Here is a 27126-nt window from a genome sequence, read left to right as displayed (position 1 = left end):
AACATGGAGAGACTGGTTAGGTGGGCTAGAACAGGAAGCTTTAGCTGGTCCGATTTCTTTGATAACTTTGCAAAGGACTCAAGGATAGGATGCTTCCATTCAGGGTCTGCTCTCCTAGCTTTAGGAGATCTGTTGCATAGTGGTTGGTCCTGGTCCACAGCACTGGTCACTCCCGGTGTACCCTGGGAGAGGTTAGAAGATATATCTTCCTTCTGTTTTGGACAATCCTTCTTTACCTCAGGCTGAGGGCTTTGGAGAGTACCAATCTCCTAAAGGAAGTCCTGTGAGTTCTTCTGAATGACTCTTTCAACTTAAAGGATACATGAGAAACTGAGCAAATCTGTTGAATTGGTGTAAGATTCCTTCTTTTAAGGGCATAAGTCAAGAGAGAGAGAGAGACATTCACAATGGTGGACGTCTACTTCCCTTCACCAGAGGTCTCCTGCCTATTGTGAGTGCACTCCCTTCCCTTCTCACAGATAATAAATGCCCTTGAATGCAAATGCAGAACCCTGGTGTGAGGCTGCTCCTTCTGGATGGTTGTGCTCCCTTGAATCCCAGGTCTGGGACAGTGGCCTGCTTTGCAGCTGTATTGGGTGGAGAGTGTTACCATCCCCACAAAGAGATCAAAGAGTATGCCCAGCCTTCCAGGTTCTCATCCTGCCATTTGTCAGTCTACACCCAGCTGACCAGAATACACACTCCCTTCCATAACTGAGCTGGCTCACTGGAGCTGATTCATATACGATATCAATTTGGGTGTGGCAGTTGTGTTCATAAACCACAGCATGCACTATGTCTAAATGTAGGCATAGCTTTTATTTTGAGTTTACCCTGCACCTGCATGGGCCACCCATGATCACCATCGTTTTGTGGAGAGAGGGGTATATCTTAAATGCAGCCTCTGCACCAGAGGGATTTGCATGTCTCTGCGGCTGTCAAGTGGGCATCTTGTTACCTTGGAATCTGCTCTGTGCCACATGTAGAGTGGGTGGCGTAGATCAGGCTACTGATGAGGTAGGGCACGAGTGCACTAAGCTTTTGGCATGGAGTCAATGGCTAAGGGGAATCTGATTAACCCTTCGGGAGATGGAATTAACTTTATCATTCTATGTATTAGTAAACATCAAAAAAGCCAGGGCTTTGCACCCTTCCCAGATGGCAATTCTTCACAGTTACAAGCAGCAAATGCATGTTAGGGAAGAAAAGAAAAAAGGACTTGCTCAGTGTATTTTGTTTCTTAGATGTACCATGCATGTATATTTAAATCTATTCTATCGTTATAATCTGGCTTCAATCTAGCTTAATCTAGTTGAATGTGTATACTACTTTTCAGGCCAACTCGTCTTGTAACTGGAAAATATTCTGCATTCAGAAAGAATGATTTATAAATAAACAGTAAAGAAAAAAAGATACCTTTTCAACGGACTCATCCAAGATTCATGCAGCGACAGACTGCCTGCATAGTTGCTGTACACTCTGAGGCATCTTCCCAGTCTCACATGGCCTTGACCATTGCTGCAAAATTCCTAAGGGTACTGGATACCGGTCTAGCCATTTGACAGTTGTTGCATTTTTACATCTGAAGGCATACAATAAAGTCTGACTCAAATCCTGTTTTCTTGAGGCAGCTACTATCATACTTTTTTCCATGCCTGCTAGGGCCTAGCCTGTGCTTTTCCCTGCTCTCAAATAAATAATTCAAAACAGTAATTTCCATGTGTTGAAATTGAGGTACGGAAAGATTTGAGTGCAACTGAGATATTGTTGAGAATAGTTGACATTGCAGTCGGTTAGTGCCAAACAACGCCAGTGCGGACATTTGAATTTACTCTAACTACAGATTGATCCAATAATATATTTAATTGAACTAAAAGTACAACAACGGTTGTTTAAGGAACCTGAATCAAAGTAAAGGAAATAAATAATTAAATGTTTAAATAATTAAATCAGTTCACCTTTATGTGCAAACAGTACATTTACACAAAATAAGTTATTACTCATCTGCCTGGGGGACATGGTCAGCCATGCCCCAATGTGACTGATTTTTATTAACATCTTTGATCTGTGGAGGAAATCCGCAGTATTACCCCCCTTCAACTGAGTCTCCACGTCCTCGTAGTTTACTAACCATATTTTGGGGGAGCCTGTTGACACCAGCCCTTCTTCAGCAGAAGGAGCTCTTGTGACATACAGTTATGTGTGTTGGACCCCTATATTTCCCCCCACACGTGGGCATGCAGCATGGAGAACAGGGGGAAGGCCCTGCAGCACTTTATGTTTCTGGCACACAAACATTTTCAGTCGCTCATCAGTAGCCTCCCCTGCCTTGACAGAATGGCAGAACAGCAACCAGAGAAGACTCTTGAGCCTAATAGTACTGTGATGCTGCAGATTTGCAGAGATTTCACATGTGACCAGCTCACAAGTGCAGACAACATGATCCTCTGTAATGGGTGTTAGTGCTTTGTGGGATTCGGGCCTACAGACCTGATCCTCTTGACCTCCCACAATTGGATGAAAGACAAACATTGCCACAGTGCACCTTGACGGAAATATCAGGGGAACAAGGCAGCAATACCAAAGATAAAAAACAGAGAATCAACATTCATACAGTGGGCGGCCTTGAATGTACAGCCATTCTATGATGAGCACTGTGTCCTGTGGTGTAACAAAATCCGCCTAGTGAGGTAGGCCTCAAGGAAACCAGGTAAGATAAGGCTTTGCAAATGTAACTCTACATTGCTTCGTGCTAACACAAAGGTAGCATTGGCAGCAGTCAGGGATGTCATTTCACCAAAATGCCAGGGGTAGTGGAAGTGACATAACATGACCCTTGACCTCCCCAATGACATCAGAGGGAGTGAGGTTGTTTAGATATACCAGAGGACTGGGGTCCGCACTACACAACTAGAGTTCAAAGCACCCAGGACCCAATAGGCCCTCGCCTGGTAAACAGACGGAGTACTCAGCCAAGGGCAAGTTAGAACTGTCCTTTATTTTCCGTAACAGACAGGGGTCATACAGGAAATAGGAAACTATCCAGCAATCACAGCTCCTGAACCTGGGTCAGGGGCTTTTGCTGGTGTGTGGTGTCACAAGTCGGGGTTCTTTCCCAGTAATCTAAGATCTTACACATTTGGGTGGCCGGGGTGGTAGTGCCTATAGAAGTTAGCTGACTGGCTCTCTCATGTTAGGTGGCTTTGCCTGATCCTTCCCGAAAAACTATCACATTGTTGCAGGGTCGCAGGAATACCATTGGCCCTTGCCCTTCGCCATCCACCCCTGGATGTGTGTTCCCTGATTGGCTGGAGTAGGTCTTCCAGGCCTGGGACCCAGATTTGTTTTCACTACTCTTTGTACCTTCTCATGGTGATGAGAAAGACTATGGGGCCGATTCATGGAATATTTGCCCAGTTAAAAGTGAATTTGCACTGCTCAAACGCGACTTTGCACTTCCAACACGAAGTGTATTTTTGCAGTCTGGGCAAAGTCAGTGCATAGTCATTTTTGCAGTACAATATGACTTTGCCCAGACTTTGCCTGGCAAAAATACAGTTTGCAAGGTTCCATGAATCCGGGTTTGTGTCGCAAGTGCAAAGCCACTTTTCAGCAATGCAAATTCACTTTGAAACGGGCAAATATTCCATGAATCAGGCCCTATGTGTCCCCATTGTTGCTACGGGTATAATGAGTTTGCCTTTAGAGAGTGCCTGTAGGTTGAAACATTGTAAAACAAAACATTTATCATATCTTGTCTGCTTCGGTGGGAACCGCTCATCTTCCCACCATGAGTAAATAGTTATTGTTTGGCTCGGCCAGATCACGTGGGTGATGACCGCTAAATTAAGCTTTTCTGTCTACAAATAGTGAGGATTTATTCTGTTAATTTGCAGGTGGCTCCTTGTCGCTGGGGACAGGAATGTTCTGTTCTTCTCTGACCTTAGCTGCGAGCACCAGCCCTGGACAGTATGCTGCAAAATCTGTTTTCCTTCATCCGATATTCTGAGGCCTGTGGCTTCATGTAATTCATCTATAGTTAAGCTCTGATTTCTATATGTCTATATTGTATTATTTTCCTTATGGGTTAGTAGTTAGTGGTTCCAGGTTCCTTATACAATCCAGTAGTTCCATATGGTTAGATGCAACAAGCGGCTGCAAGCTTGCTCTGAATCACTTGCTTTTCTCGCATTTCTGCCTTTTTTCTGCTTTTCTGTTTCCTATTGAAAAGGTTAGGCTTCTGACAGTATCCACATGTATCTGTCCTCTAGCTACAGAACTGTGTAAGCATTTTTATTTGTGTGTGCAAGTGTGTGTCTGTGTAACTTCGTGCAGGGATGCAAGTTTGCTTCGTGCCTAATGTTCCTATGTCGTGGTGTCTCTAATGACATCATCACAGCTGGATATTTATCATTGGTCGACCAGGTCCTGTGTTGAGGCACCTGTATCCATGATTAGTGTTGAGACACTTGTTTCCAGCAAGATGTCAGCTATATAAGTTTTTTATGGTTGTCTGACAGAATATCTGTTTGCATATGTAGATGCAAATGGCCCTCCTGTGGGCTGGCCAAACAGTGCCTGGCATCTTGCATTTCTGATTCTTCGGGTAGTCATGCTTATAGGGGTCCAGAGGGGTATTCCAGGACCCTCTTTTCAAAGTCATTTGACCGCCCCCCGAAGTGCCATCACAGGAAGTGGTGGCACACAACCTTTTTCCACTTGACATCACAGGAAGTGGCATCATCTGTGTTCAAACACAACTCAAATGACACTTTGCACAACACTTCTGCCATGAAAACACAACTATATTTCATGAAAACATTTGAATTACAGCTACGCACATAATGACTATCCTCTCACATACTCTCACTAGACTACCTCTATAGACTACCTCTCTCCACCCACGCATATGCCAACTACACATGGGTGGCTTGCTCAGACTTGGCTGTAATGCACACACACATACTAAAACCTCCTTGAATTTCCCATACCTTGGACTTCGGTCACACCAGAGGGTGTTCAAACTACAGCACATTCTGACCATACCAATGGAGAAAGGTGCTATACAAATGACGCATTACATTACATTACATAGCGTCATCGCATGTGCAACTATCCGCCCCTACAACACAACAAGTTTGATGAAATTCCAGGCTGCACCGAACCAGTGAGGGCCCAAAGAACTACTCAAATGCTGAGGAGCAAGGTGGGGATGAACAGTGATGCAGCAAGCACTGAGAGGTTTTGAGTGTATGCATAATTTTAAAAGGACAAGGGTTCTGTGACTGCATCCCTCTGTAGAGATGCTGTAGTGCAGCCCAGGACGTTTGGGACCATTTATGTCTCCTCTTAAAAGGCTCCCTGGCAGACGTTTGCCCTTGCACTTGCTTAGCAACAATGGCAAGGGATATTCCCTCATGTGAGTGGGGTCACAGCACCATTCAAATGAGGGAACTCCCACATCTGAACGCTGATATCAGTAATGCAGAAAGGGAGTTTGATCCACTTCTGTAAAATCAAAGGGCAGCCTGTCCGAGCCAAACTGCACTGTGTGCCAATTGCAGCTTTATCAATGTGAGCCCATACAAGTTGTGACTCTTCAAATAATGGATAATAACCAACCACTTGATTCTTCAGATACATTCTGGGGCCAAAACACGTAGGGGCCGGATGTCTGACCAGCACATCTGCTTTCCCATGTGCCCATTCGATGGAACCTATTCACAGCCCTAAGGATGTTCTTCAGCCTCACCAACACATCATGCAATGCTCCTCCTACACTAGGCAGATGTCATCACACAATTTGTTGTTTTGCTCTTCTGGTCATTTTATCTGTAGAAGTTTACATGATATGCCTGCACTTCCAAGCTCTTGCAGCAGTGCACAATGTAAGTGCAAGGAACATGACATTGGAGCAAAGCATTCACCTCAGTTTCCATCTATCTTACTTCTCTTTATCTTCGTTGGTGTATCTAGTATGGCCCATATCATCCACTGGCCCAGTCTGCTTTCTTCCTTAACAGAAAGATGGTTTCTAGACATCTCGCCTTGGTGAGGAAAAAGGGGATACAATCTTTATGGGACAAGCTTTCTAACAGATTAAGAGAGCTCCCATTGACAAGGTTGCATTATTTTTCTGTGTTCATCGGAAAACTCATCGTATCAGATCATATCAGGTCTCATCACGTTTTCTATGTTGTCTGTGAACTGTCAAATGGCCATCCTGTCTCTTTCTTTCCATCCCACCTACCACACTGTCACTGAATGCTGCTCTCAAACAGTGGATTATTCCATCCTCAGTCTTCATCTGTACAGACATGTGCTTGGAAAATGACTGCATTTCTCCTGTAGCAAACATATGCCAATTCCAAATAAAGCATATGGACCCCGACCCTAAGCATTGCACATTTCCTACGACCCTAAGCATTGCACAGTTCCTACTACCTGAATGCAACTTCAGACCATTGTGGCGGACCCTCTACCTCCTCTTTGTGGAGAGGGGAGGTGCGTGTTGGCAGATTTATGATAGTGATGGAAAGATCCTTCTTTTAGAACAATGCATGTGAATAGAGCAGTAGCCCACTCACCCGTCGGCAAGATCTAGTGGCTCCCGTTGATATCAGAAGCTGCATGGAGGGTGGCTGGAAGGAGGCACCAACTACTGTCAATGCCACCTTGTAAACAACCTCAAAGACCTGACTGGCATCTGGACACATGTGTCTGGCCCACTGCCATTGTGCTGTGGCTTGGCTTTCGCATCTGCTAACAGACAGGGCTTGCTTACAAGTATGGGGTGGTCCCCTTTTCCACTGCAACCCCCAAGCATACAAGGCATGGTTAGTAGATCTGTGGCGATCCTTAAACCAACCAAATCCACCCCTGCATCCCAAATGAGAAGAGGTGGGGGCTTAAGGTGGCATTTCAGAAGCGAAATATCAGGGGGAGGTGAAACGAGGGAAGCTAGATAAAGATAGGATACAGGGAGGAGTAGAGGAGGAATGGAATTACTGTCAGGAGGAGGTAGGGAAAAGTAAGTGATGTAAAGTAAGGTCCAGGGAACGGGAGGTCCAGTCAGTGTAAAAAAAAAGATGTTTTGTTTTTGGCCAGGGGTAGCAACAGAGACAGCAGGGCTAGCAAGGGAGACAGCGGTGACCCCTAGCGACCCCCAAATGATACTCCTGGCAGCAGTATTGCTTAGAGGGGCAGGAAGTGGACTTAACACAGCAGATATTACACAAAGTGGCAGTGGGGACTTAGCAAGAGGGGCATGTACTGGACAGCAGGTCAATAAAAAGGGATGATGGTGGATAACAGGGGCAAAAGGAAACAGGTTCTAAACATACTTTTTTGAACCCATTTGGAGGATGGCCCAACAACCGAGTGAACTGTTGCCCAGGGCTTTGGGGACCCCATCAGGACATCTTATTGTGGGGGCCCCAGATGGGGTAGAGAAGGCCATCTCCCACCTGCAGGAAATGCTTGACAAGCTCAATGATAGAGTTACCAAATGGAAGAATAGTTCCCTGGAGGCAAAGTGTGCTGAATCAGAGAGGTGCCAGGAGCGAGCCGATGCCGCTCTATCCACGTTGGACAATCTTCTTGTCTCAGCAAGGAAAACAAATCCCTTGCAAGGAGTGCTGTTATTTTGGAGGACACAGTGAAGCTCATTCTTCAGTTCCCCGTAAATTACATGGTGATGACCTGTTTCGTACAGGATCTTGAGTAACAGCTGTCCTTTGCCTAATTTTCAACTTTTGCATGGTGGAGTGCAAACGTGGACTGTGAATTGGTTGTGTACTCACGTTTATGCTCCGCTGTGCAACATGAGTAAACATGCCTGCCAGGTATACATGTTAGGCAGCGTTTTCAAGTCTCCCTATGGAATCTGTCTGCTTTTTGTTGATGTGAAATGCCGGTGGATTCCATAGGAAGTCACAACATTTGAACCAGCATGCAAATACATGCAGGTACACATGCTTACATCATGGCTCAAAGAACATGAGCCCCAGTGTGCCGAAACCAGATCAGAGTTTTGGGGTTCGCTCCAGGGGTTGAGGATGACTATCTATTTTCTTTCTCTCCACCTGGGTAATGGAGCTACTGGGACTCAAATGGAGCAGGTTATTTTATCCATTGACAAATGCCACAGAACCTAGACCAGAAGAGCAACAGTAAGAGACTAAGGCAGGGGCTCCACCCTCATTTTCAGAGTGAATTATTTGACAGTCAAGCAAAGGATATTAATGGCAGAAAGGCGAAAAGAGGATTCGGAGGACAGATAATCTTGAGTTTCCTGACAGCTATAAAAAGAGGGCTGGCTTCAATCATACTAAAAGCAGTGTTTGGCAAGAGCATCTAAAGCATGTTCACTCCAACCAGCCAACCTATATGTGTCACTTTCTGTGGTTAACCTTCACGTGCTCAATACTTGCTAAACGATAAGGAAGGTTATACTATTGCAATTCTATTATGTGCACAAATCGACTAATAAATAAAGAACGTGCAGCATGTTGTAGCCATTAAGCATCTAACTCCCATCAGTTGTTTTCATGGTATTTCATGTCCAAAATGTAGGCCCGGTGCTACATGTTTATTGGCACTTTGCTGTGCTCTAAACGTTCCATGAATTAGGCCCTCAGTGTCTCACTGCCCAAACATTAAGAATACAATAATGTTGTGGTGTAAAGACCGAAGGATTGAAGTTAAGCACACAATAAAGAAATGCAATAGTTGGGGTTTGAAGGAAATGGAGGGTTCGGGGGGGAGGGGGTTGCATAAAATGAGGTTTGAGGGTGGAAGCAATTCATTACTAGTGTGGACAATATGCCCGTCCACTTACAAGAAAAAAAGAGAATAAAGGAATAAAGGTAAGAAAGTGAATGGGTGTCGGGTAAGCAAAATAAGTAATGGACGTTATGCGTACAGCCAAGAAAAAGAGGGGGGGCATAATGAAAACGGTTAATTTACGCTGCGTAAAGGTTTATCCGCGCAACATTTAAAGTTAATGAATTTATCAAAACGTAAATTATATGATTTATTTGTGAATTGCTCAGTCTTACAGTTAATTTTAGTGCAGGCACATAGCTGATAGCAATTGAGCAAAAAGACTGAACACAAGGAACAGCCTGTTTGTGGCACCTGCAGTTTCGGGAGTGGAAGCATAAAACGAGTTTTTGAAAATCTGAGACCACTAGATTCTCCGTGTATTTGGAATGTACTCCTAAAAACAATAATGGCAAAAGTAATTGCAGGTGCAGGGAAGAGAGAGAGAGAGAGAGAGAGAGAGATTGAAAGGCAAATGAGAGGGAGAGAGAGAGAGCTAGCACAAGCAAGAGGGAGATCAGCAATGAGAGGGTGAGAAAGAAAGAGACAGAGAGAGAACGAGAGAGAACGAGAGAGAGAAATGGACAGAGAGGGACAACGAGCCAGAGAGAGAGAGTGCAAAAGAAAAAGAGAGATAGACAGATTGAGAGAAAAAGATAGACAAAGAGAGTGATAGAGAGCGGGAAAGAATAACAGAGGACAAGACACAGCGTGAGGAGGGAGGGATATAGAGAATGAGAGAGAGGGGGTGAGATAGTGCGGGAGAGTGGGGTAGAGATAGGGAGACAATCACAAATACAGAGATAGATAAAGAAATATTGCGAGCAAGAGAGAGAGCGAGCAAGACAATGAGGAAGAATGAGAAAAAGAGAGAGATATAAAGAGAGAGTGAGGGAGAGAGGGAAAGATAGAGAGATCACATTATTATCAACATCCTTTACGTCTAAATGTTCTCTGGAGGATAGCTCAGCTGCAACGTACTCACCTTGGAAGCAAAACGACACGGAGCAACACAAGTTCAATCCCCCAGTCCATGCTTAGAGGAAATGTAGAGAGACAGATGTTCACGTCATCTATAGAGCCCACCCCCTCACCTCTGTCATATTGGAAGAACAGTAAGAGAACACTGTGCATGACACCTGGTATCATCCACATACCACATTGAAGGTATGACAGACATTATGCACTTAGACAACAATATCAAATGTATCCCCAAACTGATGCAGTAACAAGAGCCTGCAGACACCACTGGACATAGAAGAACCATAAGTAAAGTCTGACAGGTGTGAAGTGACATCATGAAGAAGAGAAGATATGTGGGTGCACTAAACCTGATGCATGGATATCTAGAGAATGAAGATGTGACTAAAGTGATGAAGTAAACATGTACGTGAATATGAAGAAAACCATATATACTTAGAAGATAAGTAATACGAGATGTAGTAGAAGTATACATTGCGAAACGCAAGGTAGATAAGTTAATGTAGAAGCTTGCTAAAGTAAGAAAATATAACGCAAGTAAAGCAGCCATGTTGAGAAAATGAACATCTGCATTGTATAATAGTAAGCAAGAAGCCTCGAGAAGGGAAACCAAGGCTGCAGAGGTGGCAGGCACTTGAATACGGATTTGTCAATAACAAAGGGTATTTGTTTGGCTCAGAATCAAGGATGCTGCAGCAAGAAGCAACTGCAAGGCACGAAAGGAGTCCAAGAGGATAAGCTATGTATGTAAAACATATTTTTCTTTGATTAAGTTAATTAGTGAACAACTGTAAGTGCTAAGTAGTGCACAACCAAAGGTGCAGGAAGCACATGCAAGATGGAGCAACAAAGTCTCCAGAGACCGAGGAGAGTATTAGCACCACATATAATTGAATCAAATAGCACTAAATAAATGGGCAGAATGGCCAAAATCATGGTCTCCTCACACAAGACCAGAAGACAAGGCCTATTCATAAAGCTCTAGACAAAGATAGCAAAGTACCTTCACTCTTGTTAAAGCTCTAAGGAAGAGAACAGTTAGCAAGGTCAACTACAGAGAATAAGCCTCGGTTTAGGGCCTAACTGATGAGAGATGGTAGTCTAATTAGCTAAGGAGGGCCATTGTCTGATGTTCCCTTGCACCTGGGTTTAGTTTATTACATGCTGCTAACGGGCCGAATGTTCAAGGTTGGAAGAGAGTGCCAACCAATCATGTCATTTTGGACCATACATTGTTACAGAAGCAGATCCGCTGCTGGTATGATGTTATTTTAAATGTTGTACATAGTTAGAGGTTGTTCAAGGCATGCCTAGCAGCTAAAGGGCAGCCCAATATGATACTAACACTTATATAAACTATAGGTATATATGTTCTCTTAAACCAATCCATCCACCCGGTAGGTGTTTACTATTTGCCACGTAGGATGAAGTCATAGCTGACGTATTTCGAGTTATAAAACCTTTTGCAAAATTAAAATGCGTTGAGAGTCTGTGAGCTACAATTTGTTTGTTCGCCAGGATTCAGGGATGTCATTTAGGGGTCGCCAGAGGTCTCAACTGTGACCTCTGAGGTCTCCCTTGTGACCTCTGGGGTCTCCCTTGCGACCTCTAAAAATAAAAAAGAAGAAACATCTTTTTTTTTTTTTTGCAATGCAAGCTCCTGGGCTGTGGCCAGCACCATGTGGCTCTTTACTTCTGGCTTTCTTGTTCAGGCCCCTTAACCTTAAACACAAGAAGAAAAATAAGAACAGGAGTGCCACAAGTCTAACACTTTCAGCACTGACCCTAAATAAGAAAGAATAGGAATACCAAATAATGTGTCTTTCTGGAATTCTATACAATAATTGCTAGACTCATTAAAGGTTCATTTCAGGCACACTTCAGGGGGTGAGTCACTGATTTAGTCTGTTCTTTGTTCTTAAACACCTCAACTCAGCCTTTCATCCTTCTGAGGTCGATAAATGAGTACCAACACAGGTTGGGTGATATTGGGTGTATATTTTTTCTATATAAAGCGCTTAAGCGTAAGTGCTATATAATAACACATCATTACCATTTGGTCATAGACGTCTGCTTGCATTCACAGTAATTTGGTAATATGGGCCTATACACGCTGATCTCAACGATACATATGGTGATCCATTCTTGTATGAAATGTACATCACAATATAGTGATATCGTAACCATATTTTTCATAGTGTACAATGCTATGTGATGCCACTTCCTGTTTTGTCAACGGGTGAAAGGTTGTGTTCCATCGCTTCCCGCGATATCACTTCGGTGTGGGGGTCAAATGCCATCACTTCCTGTGATGTCATCGGGAGTCAAGGGTCGTGTGATGTCACTTCCGCTACCCCTGGCATTTGGTGAAATGACGTCCCTGCCAGGATTCCCTACTATATTGAAATGATAATAACGTTGTCATTTGCCATATTCTTTGAGTCTGTCCAGTTATTTGGGCGTGAAATCATTTATGTTGGTCATTCCATTCAGCGCTTGGACTGCTGCAGATGCTATTGCACAGAGACATTCCTAGCAATATGAAGCAGAGACATTGATTATACATATGAGCAACTAGGCGATTCATCTTTTTGGTCTATCGTATTTTCTAATGGGATGCAAGTGCATCACTTGCTTCTGATGACACGTTTAGCACTATATATATATAAGGAAAAGGGAGAACATGCAACATAAGGAATACACTGTATTTACATGAAAACATTACATTATTCAGGTTGTATGTTTTTAAAAACGACACTTCATGAGATTAGCTTTCAAAAGCGAAGTGAAGAAATATGGGACGGTTTGAAAGGAGTGGCTAATTCTTCATTCTTTTTCTGTTCTGTTTCTTTATTTATTTATTTTACTTTGGATTTATGTTTTTAAATGTAATTGTGTTTAGTCACTTTTCCTTTTCACAAAATCCTGGGAATGGATTCAATACCAAACAGACAGAGACGTGCACAAATTGGTGGCTTCGCCAATATTCGTCTGAAAGAAACTTCACACACCTGCAAGGAACTATTGTGTCTGAGAGGTGCAGAGAACGCTGTTCAGCTGCAAATGCACGTGTGTGCCACATTGCAGATCTGTTGCTCGTTAGCACATGCGCCAATCAGCAGTGATAGAGAGAAAAAACAAATAGCCATCACACACGGCAGCATCAAACTGTGGCATGCTGGTACATGCACCCCTTATGAAGCAGGTCGTATTACAAGAGCCAGGGGCAATGCACAGGAGGGGGAGAAATGGATGCACGTGCAGAAAAGTGAATATTCAATATGCAACATGAATTCACATTAATAATCATAAATCAACCTGCCCAGACAATATTACCTCTGAGAAAAATGTTGCCATTCTTGCAGTGAAGTGCATCTGGCTCGTCTCGAGGGCATGTTTGTACAGACATATAACTAGTATCCACTCCCAATGTAATGGCGCCCATGGCCGTATGTTTAATGAAATGGAGAGGCATTTACAGTTTCCCTGGCAACCTGCAACTCTCACTGTCTTAAAGAAGGAACTGAATGCCAGGAGGGGATTAGCCAATGGCAAGCAAAGTATTGGCTATAGTTGTCACACTCACGTCAGCTCAGTGTATATTCTGGGATATTCTGGGATTTACAACACAATTTGGGCCTCGTTACGAGGTTGCCTGTAAAATGTGCCCGTAGGAGGTGGGTTACCGGCAACCCAGTAACATTGTTACCACAGCCTGATATCCCGGTGCTACCCGGATGTCACAGGCGGTGAGACAGGTATTTCCCATTCTCATGGGGCCCGATGGGACTCCATGGGAATGGGAAACCGGAAGCACTGGCACCGTTAACAATGGTGCCAGTGCTTCATTGAAAAGCCTGCCGTTAGGGGCCTGAAATCCCAGAGGTCAGGCCTGCAAGTAGGTCCGTGCTCCTACCAGCAGACTTATAGTTTGGCCGTCAGGAAAGTGTGCTGCTACGTTGCTAACGGCACCTTTTTTTTTTCAGACCGCCAAACTTGTGATAAGGTCCATATCAGTGTAAAGGCAAACTGTGATCCTAATGCTTTTCTCTCCACACGTGTCAAATATAGTCAGTTTACGGTTTGCCTCTGTGCGCTGTATTTGATCACATGTGCTTATGTGCTACTTATTCTCATCTCACATATCAGAGCTGCCATTTTTAGTTATTCACCAATACCAGCAGCTAATATTTCCATCTTTAACAACTTTAGTTTTGGCTGTTCATTACACATTTCTGAGAACTAGACGCAGAATAGCGTCAGAGAGAAACAAACGAGGGATCACCTGTCTGTAGTTTGCCTGTGGTGTGAGCACCTGCTGTATTTCAGTTGACAAATCTTGCCTGAATACTGATCAGACATACACCTTGATAAAGTGTCCTATTGCAAAGATGCGTTCATACGCAAATTAAGCAGCCTACTATTGCATCTCATTCACTTGCATGCAATAGATTCTGGCATTCCCAAAGGAGAGTCTACATGAGTGAATCATTGTTCCGCACATTAAGATGAAACATTTTTTATCCCGGGCTCATTTGCCTAGACCTGGGACCTGGTGGGGTTGTTTCCAAGTACTTACAAGCGTTTTCCACATCACACACAGAATGTGTTTTGAAATGCACAGAAACGCTATATATGTCCCATGGGATGGGCACATGAATGTGCAATGCATGGAAGGTTGATTTTGCGGCCTGCTGTGTTTTATATATTCACCCTGGGCACCCACTGTCTAAAACATGAACTTGTTGCGCTGGTGATTCGCGCTATGCCTGTAAGTAGTGTTTGCTAATTCACAAGGTAAACCACAAAGATACCCATAAATTAAAAAAGACGTAAAATGTGTTGTACTAGATTTATTCTCTTGATACAGCCGACACGCGTTTCAACACTGGGTCGTTTTCAAGGCACTGGTCGTATAGTATAGTTTCCTGTAGTGTGTGTATTAACTTGTCTTGTCGTCCAATGTGTGTTACCTCATCCGATCTCTATTTTGCTTGGTTTTCTCTAGTAGCCCCACACGCGAGAGTTGCCCGGGATTAATCCCGAAGAGTGGAAGAAAGGATAAACTCAAGAACCCAGGCTACTTTCTAGACAATCTATGTTACTATAGGAACGGGAAGAAGCACTATTATATGTACACTTTTTACAGGCATAGCCCGAATCACCAGCACAAACACCCAGTTCTTATCACAAGAGGTTTAGGGTAAAACCTCATTGTACTGGAGACACAGCTTGCCACACCGCAAGCGGGACCGCCTAAGCACACTTACATACAGTTATACCCTCAATTAACCCCCTACTGTCTGAAACAAGGTTGTCCTCTATGCATGTATAACCCATGGTTAGGCATAGTAATACCTCTTATTTTATTTATTTTTATTCCCTGTATGACATACCGTGTTAGACTCACCATGGTGAATTGTCTTCTTATTTTATTTTATTAACATTTGTGTAACAATCAGACCCACAGGTATCACAGCGTTTTTGTGCAAAGGTGCATCATAGGAAAAGGACAACGCAAATCATTACGTTCAGTGGTTAGTGTGTTTTAGACAGTTCATGGTTAAGGTGTGAAAAGCCACATTTTTTCACAAGAATTTCTTCAATGCAGGTTAGGAGGGCTAATTTCTTAGATGAGGAGGTAGAGAGTTCCACAGAGTGGGGCCGTGGAGCTGAACACCCCCACCCCCGCGTTGGCAAGTTTATAGCGATGGGCTGTTAGGGTAAGCTGATTGGAGGAGGGGAGCTGTGCACCAACATTTTTTTCTTTCTGATGCCCCAATTCTTTATTAAACAGACACCTTGCTCGCAAATCGTGTGGTCGCAGAGGGCAATGCATTCATAAGGCACAGTCCTTACAGTACATGTTAAGCCCAGTGCTGGAGCAAACCCTACTACTCAGTTATTAACTTGGATTGAGAAAGCGCAAAGAGCAAGATTCAGGTGTGTAACGTCTCTGATTTTAGATACCAAGATCCACTAGCATCAGCCATCTCTCAAAATAGATTTCCAGAATTAGGAATAATGCCCATGAGCACTGGGTATCACAGTTGCCAGAATTGTGAGGGTTACATTGAAAGCAGATACCGAAGGATTGTGAGAAAGCTATCATATTTGCAAAACATGTCGCAATCACTGCAACAATACATAAAACATTTTACCATTTTTTATTTTCACCAATAAAGTTTGCAATACAATTAAAAATAAACAAGCTTCATAAAATTACAAACCTGGTCACAAGATTGAGACCAAAAGAGAAGAAAAAGAAGAAAAAATCATCTCATGATGCATAACACAACATAAATAAGGAGAAAAAGTAGAAGAAGAGAGAAAATTGAAAAGAGACCAGAAAAGGAGACGAGAAAGAAACAGAAGAATATCTAACTGTATCGTTTGGTAGTACAATTTATAAATAATCAATAAACACATCCCCACGTAACATGGCATGATCTTGGCTAGCATAAGAGCAAATCAGAATACATTTCAGGGTATAGTGAATTTGGACAAAACACACCAGCATATTGAGTCACCATGAGACTTTAACCATACACATTGAGAAAGATCCCCCATATGTCCATAAACTTTTCAGTCTCTCCTTTCAATTTGCAAATTGCCTTTTCATAGGTGGAGATCGTAAGCAACTCATCCACCAACTCATCGATGCAAAAAGAGCTGACGACTTCCAAGCCCTAAGAATCATCTTTTTCGCAATCATACAGGCCCTAAGGAACCAAATTTTCTTTCTAAAGTCAACATCCTCTAACAATGACACATCACCCAGTACTAAGAGAGACGCAACCATCGGAACGGTGCAGCTCAACACCAAACCTAATCTCTCACAAACTCCCTCCCAGAATACCTTAGTCTTGGGACAGAACCAGATCTGATGACTTAAGGTACCTCTTGCTTGTTTGCATTTCTGGCACACATCATTTTCCAACAAGTGTTGCTTAAACAGACGCATTGGCATCCAAAAGGCCATAAATAGAAGCTTGGTTTGTGACACTCTTAATCCCCAGTCCATGCTCACAAGCCTCACATTACCGCAGCAATGCAGCCAGCGTTTTTGGTCAATAACTACATAAAACAAAAATCAGAATTATGATTTTATTTGGTAAAGTGTACCCAATTCTACATAACTGGGTAAATGGTGGATCTGAAACTATTTCTTACCCATACATAGAAATAAACACACAATATTAAGTTAGACTGCCCTTAATTGAACCCACATGTGCAAAGAAAATCGGCGCAGCGTGTCATTATGAGTAAACCAAAATACTCCTGTGCATGAATTAAGCATGAATTAAGCATTGTAAAGAAAACAAGCACACACAAAGAGAATGCTATGCAGTATACAGCACAACTAAAAGTCATGATTATCATGATTATCAAACAATGCAGAATTTGCAAATGGATGGGAAAATGTCATTGGGCGCATTACTGTTGAAAAACAAATATTTGCCATACAATATACATTCCAGATATTCGGCATAAGTGAATAATATCTTTAACCCTAGCGCCTGTTACATTTTAGAGTGTGGGCAGAGATGCATTGCACAACAGAACAGGATTTGACCTGGCTGCATGAAAGAAGTATTAACATCTATAGTTTTAGTACTGAGTAATTTCCCATACAGTCAATATATTAATATTACCAATTAAATCGCCAGTAGGACGTGCATTAGTCCTATATTAGGTTTATAAGTGTGAAACCAAAAAAATAATGTCTAGGGGATATGACTTAAATAAAAAAGACATCTTGTGAAATGTACTCTCAGTTACTGAGTAAGTGGCATTAGGAAGGTTCATGAAAACCAAGCACAAATCGGAATCTGAGATGGAGCTAATGAAGATGAATGATTGTAATCTGTTGAGTTGGAAATTGAATAATTGTGGGCCTCATTACGAGGCTTGCGCTCCCGTAATGAAGGGTGCCGGTACGGGACCGGCACCGCTCATTACGGGATGCCTGATTACGAGGTCCCGCAAGGGGACCAAGGAGCTTATAACGGGCCCGTTATTAACGGGCCCGTTATTAGCTCCATCCCCGTTCCCATTGAGCCATATGGGGGCTCAACCCGGAATGGGGATTGGTTTTGTGCATGAGGAATTACCGGGTCCTCCAAGGTCGGAATGACCTGGTAATTCCTCATTCACAGAACCCGATACTGGAACTCGGTATGGAGGCAGCCATGCCCTTCTTAAGGGCATGGCTGCCTCCATACTCGTAATGAGGCCCATGTGTCTCATATTTAACGAAAGCAAAACCAAAGTTGATGGCTGGAGTTTGAATCATCATAACCACAAGCACTGCTCTGGGCAATGCTCCACACCATTGTTTTTCAGCCTGTCAAGCCATTACAGAAAGGGAAAGATGGGCTGGTCTCACATTTAACAATACACATCCATACAATGCTTCCTAGACTATAACGTGCATTGAATCACCATTTTAAGAGCTAAGGAACAAGGGCAAATTAATGTCTAACCAGGATTTGGGCAACCAACCTCAGGTGTTATTTAAATACCCCAAATGAAGAAGATTAGTAGAGGAATCATGCTGTACAATACTGAACGCAGACATAATACTGAGCATCTAATGTTTCAATTTCGCTCACTCCCAACCTTGGCCTACCCATTCCAATGTTTCAATCTCCCTTTTGCTTCTCAAAGATTGCAGATGAAGACGTTCCCAAAGAAATCAAAACCCTCAAACCATATTTATTTCACCCGATTTCTACTCAGAATCCATCATTTGAGCTCATGCCTTTACATTTTGCCCTGGACATTCTCAGCCCTGGTTAACTCCACTCTATGTACTCCGGTTCTTCATCTGCCTCTGATAAAAGCAACAATGTTGCCTCTTATGAAAACATCTGCAACTGATGCTAAAACCACACACATTATAGACTAATAGACAATATACAATTTCTTGCAAAATTCATAGAAAAATATGCTACCATCCAACTGCAGCACCATCTTTAATGCCACAATATTATGCATGAGAGACAGTCCGGATTCTGTTCAGCAACAGGAACAACAACCACCCTTATCTGCAATTCTGGCAATCGTCTTAAGAGACAAAAGCCTGCAGCCATCATGCTTACTGATCTTTGCCCTCAACACCAATGTACATCTTAACAAAGATGGTCGATTATCCTCAGTTTCCAACATTGGAAATGAAGCCCTGCTCTGGTTCAACTTCTTCGTATCATACTTTACAAAATGTGGATCCTTTATATCCTTTAACTCCTTTTCTAAGTTTGAAGTATGACAGGGCTGCTCCTTTTGTATCCACTCTGCTTTTCAGCATCTTTGTCATACCTCTTGTTGAACTAATCCACAGCTTCAACCTCTACTTGCACACTTACGCAGACACAATGCCCAAGTATGTTGCATGTCACCACTCCTGGGGCATCGTAGCTCCCAGGTTTTGTGTAATGGTCACATGGTGATAACCATGTGATCAAACCAATAAAAGGTACAAGCCATCTCTGGTTCATCAGTCGAATAAAAGCGGACTCCTTTGTTGTGGTTTGGTAGGCACCATGCTGGTTCCACACAGCATTCAGAGGGCCTACCCACGTGGCCCGGTATCCAGACGGTGTCTCTGCTGGGCAACACTGTCCCCCTGTAATTGTTCTGCCCTGTGATCAGGGCCTGTCTACCAGCCTCAGCCTGAGTGCCCCCATAGCCAAGGCACAAGTTAGCTGGGTGCCCCGAGCCATAGTATTAGGCTCCGGTGATCCGGAGTATGCAGGGTGAAGCCTGCAGTCTTTGAACTGCATAGCTGCAGTTCCTTCGGGTATGCCAGGTGGTCCCGACATCTGAGGAGGCCTGCTCCAGTGAACAAGGAGCAGACCACAACAAAGGCGACAAGGGGCAGTCTGGACCCGCACATGTCCGCATGGGCTGCCAGAATCCCCGGTGCTACCCAAGGAGGAATAGGAGAGGTAGAGCAGCGTCAGCTGCAAAAAGGGGAGAGGTGGCATCGGCCGCTGGAGCTGTGTGAGAATTGGCGTGACCTAACGCCAATGCCGGGCCTGCAGCGGTGATGGTGAAGTGCACTGCAGCCATGCTGAAGAAGGGGCTGCATCTTATCGATCGCCCACCAGTGGAACAAACTGCGAGTGCCCCTCCCAACATCGAGGGCCGAATCAGCAGTGTTTTTGGTTTGGAAAAAGGAAAGCACACACAAAAGAAAAAAAAAAGAGAAGGAAAGAAAAAAAATGAGGGAGCGTGGCCCACTAAAACCCGGGCCACCCGCTGTGAAATGTACAAAGGGACGTTGAGGCCTGCAGCGTTCCTACAAAGGGGGGACGTGGCCCACCAAGACCCGGGCTGGCCGTGGTGAAATGAATAAAGGGACATTGCAGCCCACAGCGGCCCTGAAAAGCAGGGGGCGTGGCCCAATAAGAACCAGGCTTGCCATGGTGAAAGAATGGAGCAAGGGGGCACGTGAGAAACATGAGCACACACTGTTTCCCCTGCTGAAGGACAAAGGAGAGGGCCTGCAGCCCTCTGGTCGCACGGTGCAGGCAGCGCTGCCCGTGTTGTGGCCTGGATGACTCCTCTGCCTGGAAGGCCCTGAAACAGGGGCATAAGACAAGGACGTTGTTAAGAGCTGAGTTGTTTGTGTGCTCCATGTTGGAGTATCTGTTGGAAGAAGAAACGGCCCAAGGTATATAAGTGGTATACCGTCCATAGGTGCAGGAGCGGTGGTACAACCAGCCCACTCGATCGGGGATTTGCAGATAGAAGCCCGATAATGATCTGGCGTCTAGTAGCGGTGGCTGGCCTGTTTGAAGACAGAAAGGAGTGGAGGAGGGTTGCAACCCTCGGGAGTGCTTGTGCACCCTATGCCGGCAGCAGTGTCCTACATCAGCCCCTGGGTGGAGGGGGAAGTGACGTGAGTGCCCCGTCAGCCAACACCAGCACCCGGCCGTCGTGATGCCACAGTCTTGGAAGCAACAGGAGTGGCCAGTCATCCAACACCAACACCCAGCCACAGTCTTCCTGCCACCATCTAGATACTAGGCAGGTGCAGTCTTGCAGGCTCTGGACTGTGAGCTGGCCCATCATCTCGCCAACCCAACACCCTGCCACGGTTTGCTCCCACCACCTAAGGACCAGGCCGATGTGGCCTCTGGTGCCCCAGGTGCGGATTTGCCGGCCCTTGGATTCTGAACTGTCCTGAATAGATCCCAATTGAAGTCGGACGTGTATCCTGTGGACATGCAAGTGCTTAAAGTGGACCCAGTAATCATACACATCAAGGCTGGGAGCCCACAGACCTTGGACATGCTTAAAGTGGCCCAGTCAGAATATTCTGTGAAGCTGTGCTACTGCGTTTGTGGGTTTTGTAGTGAGGGGTGCCAGATGCGAATGATAGCGTTGTATCAGTGGTGCAAGGTCCACTCAACCAGGTCAATAAATGGTGTGTTTGCTAGTGGAGTTTCCAACGTGTCACCAGTAGCTCACCAACCCTGACTGTCACCCCCGTGGGTGTCCTGGCCACCTAAGAGTGTGAAGATGAGTTGTACTTACAGTGCTAGTATCATTGTGTGCATTGTGGTGTGATGTCATGTTTGTTTGGTCGTTATGAAAAAGGAGGAGTGTTGCATGTCACCCCTGCTGGGAGCATGGTAGCTCCCAGGATGTGTGTAATGGTCACATGGTAGCAACCATGTGACCAAACCAATAAAAGTGTCAAGCCATTTCTGGCTCGTCAGTCAAAAAAAAACTGACTCCTGTGTCATGGTTTGGTAGGTACCATGCTGGTGCCACTCAGCATGCCGAGGGCACTACTGACGTGGTCCGAAATATGGACGGTGCCCCTGCTGGGCAACACCGTCCCCCTGGAATTGTTCTGCCCTGTGATCGTCCACCAGCCTCACGCTGGGTGCCCTATAGCCAAGGCGGAAGTAAGCTGGGCGCCCCCAGGCATAGTATTATGCTCCAGTGATCCAGAGTATGAGGGTGCCCCCTGTGATCCGTGAACTACATGGATGCAGTTCCTTAGGGTATGCCGGGTGGTCCCGGCATCTGAGGAGGCCTGCTCCGATGAACCGGGAGTGGGCCACAACAAAGTCTACTTCCAGGTGACTAAGCTTCTGATGACATTTATCATGTACCTGATTGGCTTACCAACATACTTTCCTAGATTAAAAGCAACTGACTATGCCTAAATGTCTTACAATCTGAATTTCCTCTCTCCAACCTACCCTAATCTCCCCTTAATACCCGTTGGCACAAGATGACACTCCTCAAACGACCTCCAAATTCTGATACTTGGGAGCAATTTTTTACAGCAAATTCTCTCTAGTACTCAATATCTCCAAATATGACCTACGACCATCTTCATACTGAAAACCATCAGAAAAATGTTGCCCATACTCTGGCTTACTCAAAGGTTTACACTCAGAATTGCCATCAGCTTGTTTATCATGGGCTTTTGCAATGTTCTCTTCACTGGAGTGTCTGACTCATTGAAGCAACACATCCTCCAAAACTATGCTGCCAGATCCATCCTCGCATGATGTGACCAATACCACATCACTCTGTGCATCAAGTACCTCCACTTGTTTCCCTTAAGAACATTTACAATTCAAGCTCTTTTGCCTCGTCCATAAAGCCATTATGCATACCAACCTTTTCACAGTTTACAATCATCCTCCCTACACCCGATCTCCTGTCACGCATTCCGGTTCTCCTGGCTTTAATCCCACGACTTCTCTGAATTTGGAAATTTATCTGAAACACTCTGATGGTCATCTTTCAATCGACCAACAACCATCGGGAATTCGGTATACACTCCATTCAAATTGTTCAGCACAGTTCATGAAAGAATAAACACAATATATAAAATCAAGTTAAAAAACGTAAAAATGGAAAATCCAGAGTTTTATGATAATATGCCTCAACTTAGTGCATTCAGCTCCTTAACAGAGAATTCAGCAAACTCCAACACGTTTCCAGTCACCAAAGCCTTCCACTAAAATGTTACCCATCTGCCATCTTATCAAACTTTCTGACGTTGCCTATGCAGCACGTTTAGTGCTATATAAAATAAATATGTGTATTACCACCATAATAGCATATGAGATGCGAACTGCTACCTCAGGAGAATTAGGAATATGTTGTTATTTGATGTATCTGTGCTGTGTACGTGTGAGTTACGTGCACGTGTTGTGAGTTTGTGGATATGGTGGTGATAGTCTCATTCTTTGAAGTAAACTGGTATACTCAGAATCAACCAGCTGACACCTGTTTTTGAGTTTCTTGGCGTCTCATTTACCTACCTACATACTTACAGATAGAGCACACATGTCGCATGTTCCAATCGTGCTACACCCATTTTCTGATGTACTCTCTTCCAGGCACTCAATCGTCTAATTATCATGTAGCAGTTTTATGTTTTCTTAAACGTTTAATTTAGCAAGAGTCATTTTGAGTTGGTACACCTATGTCTGCTACATGATAGCTTCAGCATGTCATGCGTTATGATGTGCTTTTTGATGTCGCTTTCTTCTTGTTCCCAATTGTCTTCCTTCCCCTCCCTCTCCCTCTCTTAAACATAAAACATACGAACGGAAATACTGTGATACTTTGATTCAATGATTACAAACGTGATTACTGCAGATTTCATGGTGCTCATTGATTCTGCATGTTAACGTTTTTAATGACTGTTTCATTTTTTTAAATGAAAACATAGATTTTGGAAGCTCTTTCTTTTTCTGATTTTTCCTGATTTCACCCTCTCCATATGTGCTGCCCAAGCATTCCATTCCCCATCCTTGCCCCTTTGTAATTTGGTTATGAATTGTTTTTCTAACATGTTTGCCCTGAAACTCTCGAGAAACTTGAAGTTAAGAAAGCACATCCTCAAAGAAGTGCATCCATGAATATGTCAACCTGAACTAATTTTATCCAGACCTATTCTTGAATTTCAAAATCTATTGTTGGTTGAGGAATTTCACGAACTATTCAAAATCAAGTCCACCTGGCCCTGTGCCGATGTGCCAAAATGCTATCATATCTTCTGCCATGGTTTCCAAGTCCAGTCATCATGAGACCTGAATCACACAAGGCTTCTAAAATAACTCTGAGGACATAAATTAACGTGTCATGGCTTTCAAATGTATTTTGTGTAGATACCCTCACTGTATGGACAATACTTACGTCTTGAGGACTGGCATTTGAAACCACTGTTGTGGACAGAGGTTGCACTATTCCTTACATCTTGCATGTAAGATGCTGGCTCAAACCTTCAGGAAAGCAATCTGACCAGAAGTAACATCAACAATATTTACTAAAGAAAAAAACAAACACCAGCACAGGTATCAATGTTGCTATTAAATGACAACTGAGACCACTTAGTTTGGTATTAGTGAAAATAGAAACATTGAGAATATTGTGAATGGTATAAGTATTAACTATCCTCTTGTACAAATGGCTTGTGATGAAGTCCCATGTTACGGGCTGGGGGGTGTTAATGGGTTGGCAGTCAGTGAATGTGCCACCACCTTCACTGAAATGCAGACCCCAAAAATGGCATATTGAGGATTCCCACAAGCTCTGTAGTCTCTCACAAACCTTAGTTCCATGGCCACCTCCAGGAACTTGGCAACCTCTGCAAAGCCTAAGAATTTTCTCAAGAATGATAAGCATTGCCAGACAGTTAGCATGCCTAAAGATCATGAGACAGGATGTAATGCAGTCAAGCTACAAAGAGGGGAGAAAGTCACATGACTGCATCAAGAGGTAGCCACAAGAACCGATGTTGAACCGTTCCGGTAACACAGGCGGTGTGAATGTAGGTTACAGGCCCCTATCCAGAATGGACAAAGTGACCACCTTGGGAAGCAAATGGTACCCCTTTTCCCCATTAATAAAGAAAATGTGTATGTATGTATATAGGTTAAATGATTGTCTTAACCAGGAAGATCCCATCATTTGTCAAAGAGAAATTTCTGGGAGAAATCCACCTTGATTCAAAGCAGATTTGCTGTTAATTTTGAAGAAGAGAGTATGTGTGACAATCAGCAAATATGTGTCACCTGAAGCACACTGCCCACATATATGCATCAACAGATCCTGGAACATGGTTATGGATGAAAGGCCCCAAAGGAGACATTGACCATCAATGCCTACATGAACCAGGTGTTCACTAGATGCTGCACAAAGACAGGAATCCCTCGAATACCAACCACAAACGAAGAGAAACTTTAGCAACTTCAAGACATTGATGGTCACTGCACAAAGGAATACAATTCCAAATGGTGGAATGGACTGGATTAAATGCCAATTGCTTCGCATCAACTGGGCCCACCCCACAATCAGCAGTAGCTGAGGAGTTTGTAGTCCACTGGTGAGCAACGATTCAATACACTCACTTTTTGCATGTCCACATCTGAAGTCATTCAAACAATCAGGAGACCCGCTCGTAATACTGCTTTGGTATAGAAAATGAGGGTGAAACAAAGAGAGAATGGAAGCTGGCAATGGGGACAGAACTGGGTAGAAGATTGAGGAGGAAGGAAAGAGGAAGAAGAAGCGTTGTGAAGGAGCATAAATAAGGAGGGTGATTCTGGCAGTTCATAGAAGATGAGAGAGGACATGGTGAAGGCTGTAGAGAGGCGAGAAAAGAGGGTTGGATTGAACGTTAGGGAGGCGAGGAATGGAGGCAAAAGAGGCAGAGGAGAATAGTATGGCAGGGAGGGAGGACCTCAAAGAGAGACTAAAGAGCAGAAGCAAAGGAAAAGAAGGACATAGAGGAGCAGCAAAGTGAAGCAGAGGAGAACCTCAAAATGTAAACGAATGGTGCGAGTGGAGAAGATGGAGGAGGCAAAGAATAGCAGAAAGGATGTGGAGAAAGACCAACCATAAGGAGATAGATGATCAGATGAGAAGGAGGTGAGAAATGTGAGTAGGAGATGTAAAGAGCGTAGGGTGACCAGATTTTAGAAAAAAAACCCGGACGGGCAATTGAAATAGAAGTAGAGTCAAAAGAGTGTGAATGAGCTGCAAATAAGCGGGCTCTCCCTTAAATTAGCACATCTGGACTAAATTCTAAAGAACACATCACACTTATAGATGAAATCAGATTATAGGTATCCAAAGTCCTTAAATGAGGGAAATTGCAATATGAGGGTCACAGCTTATATTTCTTGAGTGAAGGTATTTATTATATGGAGATCTCAGCCGACACGTGTTTCGACAATCAAGTCGTTATCAAGGCTGACATATTAAATAATAATATATGTAAACATAGTGATGTCACAAAGATTGTAGGAAACCATGTCACATAATAATAACACACATAATAATAAATTGTAATAAATCATAATAGGGTTGACATACCAAATTGAATGGAGAGTCGTATAAAAATGGCACGAAGGGAGCAAGAGAAGAGAAAATAACAAAACATTACAAATGCATGGTAAATGATACCATGAAAATATTGAGTCGATAAAGTCATTTGGCATGTGTGTCAAACATCACCCGTGCATGAACTTCACCCCAAACCTTCACCATTACAATGTGTCCCATATGTACTAATATATGGATTAGTAGGAATGAGCAAGGTATGCTACTAGATGACTGTTTAATAATATGCTTTCTCACCTCACATCCTATTAACGAGTTGGTATATGCATTCAAATGCAGTTAGGTTACTATTGTATTATGGGACAAAAGAGTTTGGGCCTCATTCCGAGTATGGCGGTAAGGGATAGCGGCCACCGGTAATGAGACCGGTGGCGGTATTTCCTTACCGCCATACTCCGAGTTCCCTCTGCGCCCTCGCCCTTAACGCCTGCTTTGAGCAGGTGTTAAAGTCGAGGGCGCAAAGGGGCCTGCAAGCCAATAACGGTGACCGTAATGAACGGTCACCGTTATTTGCATCTTCCCCATTCCCATTGAGCCCTATGGGGGCTCATTTGGGAATGGGGAAGAGCCTTGGTGAATGGGGAATTACCGCCCCGCCAACCTTGGAATGGGGCGGTGATTCTGCCATCCACCAAGGCGCTGCCGGTCCGGGTATGGCGTCAACCAAGGCGTTAATAGCGCCATTGGTTAGCGCCGTACTCGGAATGAGGCCCTTTGTCATCGACGGAAAACATGCTGTGAAAAGAAGAAATGTGATACTAAGGATGGACAGTGTATAAATATACATGGGAGTAATAGCACTATGTATTAATGTGTGAGAAAGCAGAGCTATATATTTAAACTCAACATCTTGTATTGTGAAGCGTTCTATCTCACATGTGTAATACTGGCTTTGGAATCTTTAGAGGTGTGTGCCATTAGGATTATCCTTTAGTA

At 43.8% G+C, this 27126-nt stretch overlaps 1 protein-coding gene across 1 annotated transcript in view; it reads right to left on the bottom strand.

The window, feature by feature from the left end:
* The window catches only part of LOC138526177 (gamma-aminobutyric acid receptor subunit gamma-3), a 1711882-nt gene that overhangs the window by 598089 nt on the left and 1086667 nt on the right, over positions 1-27126 (bottom strand). The gene's annotated exons all lie outside the window — the stretch shown is intronic.

This window comes from Ambystoma mexicanum, chromosome 7p (assembly GCF_040938575.1).
Source record: "Ambystoma mexicanum isolate Mex_15411 chromosome 7p, UKY_AmexF1_1, whole genome shotgun sequence".
Classification (NCBI taxonomy): Eukaryota; Metazoa; Chordata; class Amphibia; order Caudata; family Ambystomatidae; genus Ambystoma; species Ambystoma mexicanum.
Note: the sequence above shows the minus strand (reverse complement) of the source record. Positions and strands in the feature narration are given on the sequence as shown.